Source organism: Phymastichus coffea, unplaced genomic scaffold (assembly GCF_024137745.1).
Source record: "Phymastichus coffea isolate CEN01 unplaced genomic scaffold, Cenicafe_Pcof_1.1 PCOF00017, whole genome shotgun sequence".
Taxonomy (NCBI): domain Eukaryota; kingdom Metazoa; phylum Arthropoda; class Insecta; order Hymenoptera; family Eulophidae; genus Phymastichus; species Phymastichus coffea.
This window is the reverse complement of record NW_026706828.1, coordinates 3,085,429-3,097,721: the sequence shown is the minus strand read 5'-3', so window position 1 is coordinate 3,097,721 and position 12,293 is coordinate 3,085,429.

The following is a 12,293-nucleotide window of genomic DNA, read 5'->3' as shown; positions in this document are numbered from 1 at the left end:
CTGTAGGCGCAGGCTATCCTCAGTGCTCCCTGTCTTTGTACGTTTGTCAGTCGTTTGCAGTATTTCTTGACCCCCAACGCGTCGGCCCACACCTCCACCCCGTAGAGCATGATCGAGTGGGTCGTTGTCATCAGTAGTCGTCTCTTCTATTGTCTCGGTCCAGATGTATTTGCCATAAGACGACTGAGAGCGGAAGTCCTCTCTGCCGCCTTCCTCGCTGTCTGTTGTATGTGCGGCCAGAAGGTCATCTTCGTATCTAGGGTCACCCCCAGATACTCGACCGCCCCACTGGTCCGCAGCGATACCTCTCCGACTGTCATGGGAATCAGGGTATTAATCCTGCTTCCCGTCAGAAGGATGAGTTCTGTCTTGGCCAGGGCAAGGCTAAGTCCGCGTTCAGTCATCCATCTATTGATTCGTAACATCGCGCGGTTCAGAAGCATTTGCGCCAGCTCCGGGGTACGGGCTATTATCACCACAGCCACATCATCGGCGTAGGCAACCAGCTCCACCCCCGGTGGCATCGGTAGTCTTAGTAGTGCGTCGTACAGTATGTTCCAGAAGTCGGGTCCAAGGATTGAGCCTTGGGCGACTCCTGCTGTGATTCGTCTGGTCACTGTTCTGTCGGTCGTCTCGTATCGAATCCATCTGTCGTGTAGGTACTCCCTCACCACCCGCATCAGGTATTCGGGAACCCTGAAAGATTGTAGGGCCTCCAGAATATCCCCCCACCGAGCGGAGTTGAAGGCATTCCTGACATCAAGAGTCGCGAGAAGTACTATTGGCCTCGCTCCGTAGCACACGCGCCTCGTCCGCCGAAAGGCGTCGGTCACTTGTCGAATCACCCCTATAGTTGAGCAGCCCCGTCTGAATCCGTGCTGGTTTCCTGCAAGTCCTCCGTTTGCAGTTACCGCGTTTGTCAGTCTTGGTTTCAATAACGCTTCGTAAAGTTTACCCGCTGTGTCTAGAAGACTCAGGGGCCTATAGGAAGACGGACTATTCGGCTCTCCTTTTCCTTTATGCAGGAGAACCAGTCTAGCAGTCTTCCATCGTCTGGGAAAGATGCCCGCACGTAAGACTGCGTTAGAATTATCCAGGAGGAGTCCTGGACGTACGCCCACGATCTGCTGGAGGATCTCTCCCGGGATACCGTCTGGTCCGAGTGCCTTACCAGGCTTGATCGTGGACACAGCCTTAGTGAGCTCTGCCCCGACAAACTCTGGCACTGTCGTCTCTTGTTCGTTCGTCATTTCTTCCGTCTCTGGTTGGTTTGGGAAAAGTCCATCTACTATTGCTTTCATGGTGTCTTTGTCTTTTGGTTCAGAAGGGCCAAGGGCCCCCAGTTTCTTGGTCACAATCTTGTAGCCAAGTCCCCAAGGGTCCCGCTCCACTTCTTCACACAACTGTCTAGCGCATCGGTTTTTACTGTCCTTTATTTTAGTAGTCAGTCTCTTACGTGCCATCTTGTACGCTGTCGATAGTTCGTCCGCGTCTGGTCTGCTCTTTTTCCGTGCGCGGTTCATCCTCCGACGGCAGGCAATGCATTCCCCACGGAGGAGGCCAATCTCGTCCGTCCACCAGTACATTGCTCGTTTGTACGTTCGGCCCTTGCGTCGAGTCATCGTGGCGTCGCACAGTTCCGTTATCAGTTCCATTGTCTTGTCCGTTATCCATTCGGCACGCTCCCGCAAACCAAGCTCTGCCGGGACAGACTCGGCGGGTAACGGTGCCTCCCTTAGCAGTTTGTCAAACAGCTCTCTATCTTGTCGTCGTAAGTTCCAATACGTTGAAGTCCTGTCTCTAGTTTGTCCGTTTCGTACGTTCGTCGATTGATCTGTCTCCTCAAAGACGATGTGCTGATGATCGCTGGCTGTATAGTCCTCGGTCACCCGCCATCGGCTATTAAGTATCCGAAGCCCGGTCGTCTATAGGTCGTTGTCGTCCCTTGGTTGACCACTACCAGATCAAGCCTTGCGGCCATCTCCAGAAGCAGCCTTCCTCGTTTGTCCGTCGTTGTCATACCCCACTCGACCGCTCTCGCGTTCATGTCTCCCGCGACGACAAAGTCACCCGGGAGACCTGTGAGGGCGTCTTCCAGCTTACCGACTTTTTCCTCGTACACTGCCATCGTGCAGTTTGGGGTCAAATATACGCTAACGTAGGTGACGGAATCTACCCTCTCCCACGCGTAATCTTCTTCGCTGCCAGACGCTTGTATTCTCCTAGCCGGTTTGCCTTTGACCCATATGGCCGACGTACCGAGGGTATTCGAGAACCAGCCGTCCTGCTCTCGTAAGTCCCACAGTTGCTCGCTCAGTATCAGTATGTCTACGTTTCGTTCCTTCGCTGTCTGTGATATAAGCAGCTGGGCTGCCTCACACCTACGCAGGTTTCCTTGTAAGATTCCTGTCATTGTCGTGTCTGCTTCCGGCACTCCTCCTGCGCTGCCCGGTAGGCCGCGCACGCTCCCGTTCCCGGGACGTGCGCCCTCTCCGTTGCACGCGCCTCGGAACATAGGAAGCACGTCGGCTGTTTGGTGGGGCAGGCTCTCCCGACATGGCCGGTCCCCCCGCACCTCCAACAGCACTGTCCTCTGTCAGGTCCTGTGCAGTCTGTTCGTCTATGTCCGTATCCGAGGCACCGGTAGCACCTCGGGACCGTCAATCTTTCTCTCAGCCGACAGTTGACCCAGCCGATATTGATTCTGCCCTTCTTGAGCAGTTTGTGGGCCGTGTCTCTGTCTGCTTCGAACACTGCCATACAAACGTCGTGTTTATTCGGTCCGATAATGTGGATCTTAAAGTCCGCATCTTGTCCTGTTTCTCGTTTCAATGCGTTCTGTACATCATTCGTGTCTGTAACACAGTCGAGGTCTAGTATCTCTAGCGTCTGTCCGTGCGTCATGTCTCGTACATTACCCTCATTTCCAAGAGTAACCTGGAATTTCTCCTGGAACTTCCGTCTTGCGTCTGCGTTACAGCGAAAGCGCATGAGGAGTCCTCCGTCCTTAGTCTTTCGATATCCCGAGATACTCACTTTAGAGCCCTCGGGATTGATCTCCGTCTTTAGTCGGCGCAAGGTATCCGCGTACGTTCGTCCGTCGTTTGGCCGTACCAGTATAACGTTGGTCCCCCCCTTCCGGCGAGGACCAGCCGCCCTGGGCCGGTTCTTGTCTAGTTCGGACCGTTTGTTCCCGTGGGTAGGCGTCGCCGCTGCGGATGTCGAAGCTAGTAGCCTCTCCCTCCGCGCGCCCAGCGCCACCACAGGGGTAGTCTGTTGCGTCTTCTGTTTGAGAGAAGTCGTCTCCGTCGTTTGGTCATTAGTCTTCTGTTTAGACTTCCTCTTTTTTCTGTTCGCGGAGTTCACCGTGGTCCAGCCTGACTCGTCCGCAACCCTTTGATAGGCCACGGCTTGCTCAGGGCTGGCCCCCGTGTCCTCCCTCTTTCTTTTCTGTCTTTCTGTCCTCCTATCGTTTGCGGACTCCAGGAGGGGATTTAGGCGGTCGCATTCACTCCATGCAATCTCCACCGCCTCCTTTATTACAGCCATACTAGTCGTTATGTCCGTACTAATATTTCTCTGTATCTTAGTCCGTGCCTCCATCTTTTCGAGCGCGGCATCAATGCGCCTGAGCTGCATGCGAATCAGCTGAAGGTTTTCTGTCATATGTCCGTTGTCATTGTCCACGTCTTTCATGTCGGTGTCAGTGTTGGAGGTCTGCTTTTCGGAGCCCTCGTTTTTCCGCGCAGGTGGCACTTGTATGCGCCGCAGCGGCAGAGACGTAGCTCACCCCGCTGCCGCCGCTTGACCCACTGTCTGTCCTCTGTCGTCTCGGTATGTTCAGTAATTTCGTGTCGTTTTTTCCTATCTTTATCCCCACTCCCGTGCACAAAGTGCGGCCCTCAAAATCCGTGCCGCTGCCCGTGGCCACCGGGGCTTTCATCCGATCGGAACCCGGGGTGGATTCCTCCTGAGAAGGAGTTACCACTTGAGGTACATCAATGTTTTCATTGTGCATATTCATATTGTTGGTTTTGTCCCATTGTGCTGAAGGTCCCTCGTGGTCGCGACTCCACGAACCGCGCTGGGACAACGCACGGCCCCTGAGGTCCCCCCCCCTGTATGTATACCCTGTGTGTTCAGTGTTCCCCCCTGTGGTGTGTGCGTGTATGTGAGTGCCCATAGGCAAAACCGGGCTTCGTTCACGGGGAGAGCCCGTTTAGAGAGATCCCCTTCACTCGCTTTCGGGCGGCTCCGTTTATAGAAGTCCCCGTCCATTCGCTTTTCGGTAAGACCCGTTTATAGGGTCACCGAGCATTCACTTCTCCGGTTTGCCAGGAGGCGTGTGTGTGTGAGTGTTTGCGTAGTGTGTGTGTGTGTATGTGTATAAGTGATTAATGGTTGGACACATCGGCAGAATACCATTATCTTTTGCGTCATTTGTGAGCCATATCTTCCTCTTGGCCGTGTCCGTTATAGCGTTGCTGCTCAGAGCATTGACGCGACGGACAACGTTTTCACCGGGCACGTCGTGGACGTTGGAAGCTAGCATTTGCCCAGTGAGATGTTACCACTCACTAGACCAGCCCGGCATTATTATTATTATTATTATTATTACTATTATTATTATTATTATTATTTTTTTTTTTTTTTTTTTACAAGGAGTTGCGGAATCCTTTTTGCGGATTCCCCTTAGTCTTGATCTAAGGAGGTATGTGGGACTCCCCCCCAAAAAAAAGACAGGCCTACCCACTAAACCGCCATCTCCTTGTTGTCCTTCCCCCAGCCAGGGACTATGTTGATATTACTTCTGACTGGGGGTTCTGTCTGTGTTCGTTCCTTCGTATCGTTTCACCGTGCGTCGTTACGTCGCGACAATCCGTCTGCTCAGTCGTCCTTCAGACAGTCGTCCGCGTTCTTACGTCTTAGTATGGTTTCCGTATAGGTAGCGACTAAACGCCACCATTCGGGTTTATGCAGCATCACCCCTTATCGGGGGTGATGCTGCCAACTGTTGTCTCTAGTTCTCGTCTGAGTCTTGTCCAGCGGTCGCACCCGAAAAACGTGTGTTCCGCGTCGTCTCGTTCGTGTCCACAATACTTGCAGTCGGGTGTTCGTACTCTGTTCATATTGTGGAGGTACCGTCGAAAGTACCCGTGGCCCGTCAAGAGCTGGGTGACGTGAAAATTCACATCACCAAAATTCCTTCCAAGCCACGGTCTCACGTCCCGTATCAGTCGTCTCGTCCATTTGCTACCTCGTTCTTCTCTCCATCGGTCTTGCCACATGTCGATCGTCCTTTCGCGTTCAACGATTGCCGCGTTCTTTCGTCCTATGTCTGCGCTGCTCCCATAGATCCTTTTGCGTTCAGAGGCAAGAAGATCCACGGGTATTACGCTCGCCACCACCAGGACAGCCTACGCAGAGACTGTTCGGTAGGAGCAAGCGATTCGCAGAGCGCCCTGTCTCTGTACCATCGTCATTGTCTTACAGGACTTCTTTGTCTTCAAGGAATCTGCCCATATTTCCGCGTCGTATAAGAGGATCGAGTGAGCTGTCGCCATTAGCAGTCGCCGCTTTCCTGGTCTCGGTCCCGTCGTGTTTGCCATCAGGCGGCTCAAGGATGTTATCCTCTCTGCCGCTTTTCGGGCTGTCTTCTGTATGTGAGGCCAGAAGTTCATCTTCGTATCGAGGGTTACCCAAGGTACTTGACTTCCCCCTTGGTCTCCGTTTCGTATGTACCCACTCTCATGGGTAGTATCGTCTGTATGCGTCTTCTCGTGAGAAGCATAAGTTCCGTCTTTTCTGTTGCGAGTTGCAGTCCGTGTTCTGTCATCCATCGTCCAACTCGTCTCATGGTCTGGTTCAACGTCAGCTGCGCCAGCTCGGGAGATCTCTCCGTTATCACCGCCGCCACGTCATCAGCGTAGGCGACGAGGGTCACTCCGAGTGGCATCCCAAGCCGAAGCAGACTATCGTATAGACCATTCCAAAAGTCGGGTCCCAGTATCGACCCCTGAGCCACCCCAACGGTGACCTGTCTCGTTACCTGTCCTTCGATCGTCTCGTACGTTATTCGTCTGTTTCTCAGATAATCCTCCACAACCCGAACCAGGTACGGTGGGATCCGAAAGTTGCTTTTCAGCGCCTTCAAGATATCCACATACCTGGCCGAGTTGAAAGCATTTCTAATGTCGAGCGTCACCAGCAGCACAATGGGTCGCGCCGCATGGCAGTGTCTGTCTAGTTCCAGGAAAGAATCAATCACCTTTTGGATCGCTCCAATCGTCGATCGACCCCTCCTGAAACCGGACTGCAAATCGGATAAACCTTTTCCGGTCTGTATATCATCCATCCATCTCGGTCTCAGTAATTGTTCAAAGAGTTTACCAGTAGTGTCAAGTAAACTCAACGGTCGGTAGGCCGAAGAAGTTTCAGGGTCGCCCTTACCTTTTGGAATAAGAACGAGCCTCGCCTCCTTCCACCGATCGCTGATCGTTCCTGTCGTCAAGCACGTATTGTACAGGTCGAGAAGTATCTCCGGCCGTAGACGAGCCACGAGCCGGAGGATCTCGGATGGTACTCCGTCCGGTCCCGGTGCCTTACCCGTCTTCATCGCATTCTCTGCTCTGATGAGCTCCTCAGCGGCAAAAGCGGGGGGCATTTGTGCGTCCACGTCATCCATCACGTTTGTCCTAATCGAGTGCGTCGGAAACAATCCGTCAACAATCCGTCCTGCTGTTTCGGCATCTTTAAGTTCCGGTGAGACTCGGGCCCCTAGTTTCCCGGTCACAATCTTGTAGCCGGTTCCCCAGGGATCCTCGTTCACCTCCTCGCAGAGCTTCCTCCAGCATCGCGTCTTGCTGTCCCGTATTGCTTTCGTCAGCGTCTTCCGTGCTATTTTGTATATGGCCTGAAGGTTTTCCCTTTCGGGTCCACCTCCAGCCCTCGTCGCACGTCGCCGATTTGCCAGGCATATCTTGCGTAGCTCGGCTATTTCGTCCGTCCACCAGTATTGTGGTCGTATTTTTTGTATCTGTCGTCGTTTCGTCATTGTGCTGGTGCACAAGTTGTTTATTAATTTCGCCGTCTCGTCTGTCAGTCTTTCCGTTCTTCGCCGGCCCGTTAGCTCAGGAGGAATCTTCGACCCCGGGGCTGATGCCGCCATCAACTCCTCCGAAAATTTTTGTCGGTCAAGTTTGTTAAGGTTCCACCGCGGGGGTTGGTGGATTCTCGTTTGTCTCGTTTCTGTCCGTCCCGCCACTTCGAAGACGATGTATTGATGGTCGCTGGCTGTATAGTCCTCGACCACCCGCCACCCCCTTAGCCGTGGCAGGATTCTGTGCGACGTCATCGTCACGTCAGAGATGGAGTCTCCAATCCCTGGTCGTCTGTACGTCAGCGTGTGTCCCGTATTTACTACTGCTAGGTCCAACCTTGCGGCCATTTCCAGCAGCAGTCGTCCACGTCGGTTCGTTTCGTTCATTCCCCACTCGATCGCTCTCGTATTGAGATCCCCCGCAACGATGACATCTCCGAGCAGGTCCTGATCCTGTCCTCTAACAGCGTCGCCTTCCTTTCCAACTCCGCCGCGGTGCAGTTGGGTGTCAGGTAGACGCTGACATAAGTGACAGCGCCGACTGTAGCCCAGACGTAGTCGTCCCCGACTCCGCGGTTGGAGACTCTAAATTGAGCGGCGCCCCTTACCCAGATAGCAGTGGTCTCTGTCTTGTTTGTAATGTATGTCTGGGACATCCTTTTCCTGTATGGTTCACACAGGATCAGAATATCCGCGTCATGTTCGTCAGCTATCTGCGATAGGAGCATGTCTGTAGTCCTACTTCTGTTTAGGTTTCCTTGTACTACTCTGTCCGTCTTCCGGCACGCCTCCTGCACTCCTCCAGCGCGGCCCGGAACACGGCACACCTGCCGTTTCCGGCGAGGTGGGCGACGTCCCCATGCCCGGCCTCGGAGCACAGTGGGCAGACCGGTTCTCCTTTGCATTCCGTCGCGTAATGTCCGGATGCGCCGCATTTGCGGCAGCATTTCGACCTGTCCTTGCCCGTACATTCGGCCTTCACGTGGCCGAAGCCCAGGCATTCATTTCATCACCGTCAGTCTTTTTCGGACGCGGCAGTGCACCCAGCAAATTCCGATCCGATCACGCCGGAGCAGCGCCTCGGCTTCCCGCGATTCCATTTCGCAGACCGCCATATACTGTTCAGCGCGGTTAGGACCGAAAATGTGGACCCGAAAGTCTGTGTCTCGCCCAGACTCTCGTCTGAGCGCGTCCGTCACGTCTTCCGGAGTCGCAACGCAGTCCAGATCCATGATCTCCAATTGTACCTTGGAAGTCATAGCCCTAACACTGCCCGCCTCCCCGATGGCCTCCTGGATCTGTCGCTCAAACACCTCGCGTCTGTCTCGTTTGTCTGCGTCTACCTGCAGCTTCAATAGGCACAGACCGTTCCTAGTCTTCCTCAGGGTCGTCACCTGTACGTGACTCTCCTTCGGATCGATCGTTGTCCGGATTTTTCGGACGATATCGGAGTACGACGCGTGTGTCCCCGGTTTGACGAGGACAGCAAGTCCCCTTTTCTGGTGGGCCGGTCTGTCCTTGTCAGGTCGATTCCTTGCATCCGTTTTCTTTTTTGTTTTTTTCCGTGTAACGGTCTGCCAGTCTTTGGTCGAATCTGTCGTCGGTGGCCTCTTTTGTGAGGGCTCCGGCGTGGTTCCGGTCAGCGAACGTTTCCGTTTCGTCTGTAGCGTCTCTGCGTTGTTGTTCGTCGTCGTGCTTGTCTTGTTGCTGTCTCGTCGGTGTCCTTCCGGAACTGTGTCCATCCGCTTGTGCAGCGCAATGTCCACAGTCTCGAGAATTGTCTTGATTCCAGTCTTCACTGTCATATTCATGTTTTTTTGTATGTTTGCTGCTTCGGCCATTTTTGTCGCCGTCTCTTGTATTAGCTTTAGCAGTTCAATCATGTTTTGTGTTTTGTTTATCGTGGGTGTTCGTCCTGACGTCTGTTCTTGGTTGTCTGTGGCGGAGGCGTAACTCACCCCGCTGCCGCCACTTGATACACTGTCTGCCCTCTGTCGTTCTGGTATGTTCAGTGTATTTTTGTTCGTATCGTTTCGTTTGGTCCTCCTCTTCGCCATGCACAAGGTGCGGCCCTCAAAATCCTTGCCGCTGCCCGTGGCCACCGGGGCTTTCACCCGATCGGAACCCAGGGTGGATTCTCCCGGAGAAGGGATTACCACTTGAGGTAAATCAATGTTTTCTTTGTGCATTTTCCATAGTTTTCTGTCCCGTTATGCTAGAGGTCCCTCGTGGTCGCGACTCCACGAACCGCGCTGGGACAACGCACGGCCCCTGAGGTCCCCCCCTGTGTGTTTACCCTGTGTGTTCAGTGTTCCCCCCTGTGATGTGTGCGTGTATGTAAGTGCCCATGGGCAAAACCGGGCTTCGTTCACGGGGAGAGCCCGTTTAGAGAGATCCCCTTCACTCGCTTTCGGGCGGCTCCGTTTATAGAAGTCCCCTACCATTCGCTTTTCGGTAAGGCCCGTTTATAAGGTCACCGAGCATTCACTTCCCCGGTTTGCCAGAAGGCGTGTGTGTGAGTGTTTGCGTAGTGTATGAGTGTGTATGTTTATAAGTGATTAATGGTTGGACACATCGGCAGAATACCATTATCTTTTGCGTCATTTGTGAGCCATATCTTCCTCTTGGCCGTGTCCGTTATGGCGTTGCTGCTCAGAGCATTGACGCGACGGACATCGTTTCCACCGGGCACGTCGTGGACGTTGGAAGCTAGCATTTGCCCAGTGAGGTGTTACCACTTACTGGACCAGCCCGGCATTATTATTATTATTATTATTACTATTATTATTATTATTATTATTATTATTTTTTTAGGAGAGTCTGAATTCATTTACGGACAACTGAAGGAAGACCGCCAAGTGTGGGACTCAGTAACTTAGGCCACCAATACCCACCAAACATAATCTCTCCTTGTTCGCACCGCAACCAGCCCAGAACTGTTTATTACATTACTTCAAACTGGGCGGCTGTCATTGCGTGTCCAAGCAGACATTCATCCCTTTAGTACTCATTCATTCCCAAGTAGGCTCTGAAATTTTCTCATTCATTCGATTTTCCAAGCATCCATCCGTCTTTTTGTTTCGTAACACATTCGTAACGTACAGCGCCATCTTGCGCTATGCGTCGGTTGTTGTGAACATTATGTTCATCACATTTTCTGGCGTAATCGGCCCTAATTCTGTCTCCAGTCTCAATCTTTGCTCGGCCCAACGGTCGCACACGAAAAACGTGTGCTCCGCGTCGTCCCAAGACTCCCTATAGTACACACAGTCTGGGGAAGTTACCTTACCCATTCTGTGCAGGTACTTTCGGAAGTATCCGTGTCCGGTCAGAAACTGAGTGAGTTAGAAATCCACCTCCCCGTGTTTTCTGTCTTTCCACGGACAAACGTCTGGTATCAGTCTGTGGGTTGGGTCCGTCGTCCTTGAACGTCTGTCGTCCATCTTGTCTGCCATTGTTCTGTTGTTTTTGTTCATTCCTCTGTTGTAGCGTCGGCCCTCCCTAGGTCGCACTTCAGTCGTAAATGCGTTTCCTCTCGCCTGCCATGAGGTCGATCGGGATAACGCCCGCGATCGTGAATATCGCATTTCGTGAATATCCGAGACTGTTTGGTACGCCCACGCGATTCTTAGCGCTCCCGTTCTTTGTACGCTCGTCATAGTCTTTGCGCCTCTCCTCACCCGTAATGAGTCGGTCCGTACCTCTGCTCCGTAAAGCATGATGGAGTAGGTTACGCCCATCAACAGTCTTCGTATACTCGGTCTCGGTCCTTTCGTGTTTGCCATCAGCCTACTCAAGGCCTTGATCCTTACGCTAGCTCTGGCGGTCGCGTCTCGTATGTGGGGCCAAAAGTTCAGTTTCGTATCTAGAGTCACCCCTAGATACTTTACCTCACTTTTGGTCTCCAGTCGTTCCGTTCCTATGGTCATCGGTATTATCGTGTCTATTCTCTGTCTCGTCAGTATCAGTAAGCCTGTCTTAAAAAGAACCAGGCTCAGTCCTTGATCCGTAATCCACCCATTCAAACGCCTCGTCACCTGGCTCAGTTTGAGCTGAGCCAGATGTGTGTCGCGAGCCGTTATTACGGCTGCTATGTCATCAGCGTAGGCGATCAGACGCGTGTCCGGGGGCATGCGGAGCTTTATTAGTCCGTCATAGAGTACGTTCCAGAGGTCGGGACCCAGTATGGATCCTTGTGCCACCCCCGCTGTAATTTTCCGGTACTTCTGTCCTTCCGTCGTTTCATACGTCAGTCTTCGATCCTTTAAGTAATTCTTCAAGTCTCTTAGAAGGTAGGCGGGCATCTGACAGCCGTCTACTGCTCTCAGAATATCCACCCACCTAGCAGAGCTGAAGGCGTTCTTTAGGTCTAATGTTGCTAGGAGCGTTATTGGTCTGGCTCCGTAGCAGATCCCGTTCATTCTGTCAACTACTTGTTTCACGTCTGTGATTGCTCGTATCGTTGTGCGTCCTTTCCGGAAGCCGTGTTGTCGGTTCGATAGGTCGCCAGCGGCTTGCACTGCCGCGTTCAGTCTTGGCCTCATTAGCAGCTCGTATACTTTGCCGGTCGTGTTGAGGAGGCTCAAGGGCCTATACGAATTCGACTTTTTGGGGTCTCCGTTGCCTTTGCCAATGAGTACTAACCTCGCGTTTTTCCAGAGTTTACTGAAAACACCCGCTGTCAGGTACCCATTGTACAACTGCAAGAGAACTCGTGCCGTCGAGTCGCTACCTACCGTAGCAGTTCACCCAGTATACTGTCTAGTCCAGGAGCCTTGTTCATCTTCAACAAGGTTGTCGCTCGTATGAGCTCTTCCCTTGTGAATCAAGGATATTTCATTTCTTCGTCCGTGTTCGTGTCTTCGATTCTGTCAGGATACCTTGGAAAAAGACCCTCAACTATCTTTTCCATTCTCCTAGCGTCTTTTGTCTCCGGTGGAGCTCGGACGCCTAGTTTCCGGGTCAACATTTTGTAACCCATACCCCACGGGTCCGAGTCCACCTTGTCTGTTAGTCGTGTTCAGCATTGTCGTTTGCTGTCCGTTATAGCTTGTTTCAGCCTTTTTCTGGCAAGTTTGTATGCCTCTGAGGCTTTTTCGTCGTGTCTGTTTTTTTGTCTTTGTGCCTGTCTACGTCGCTGGTGACATTCGTGTCTGATGTCTGCAATTTCTTGCGTCTACCAGTACATCTGTCG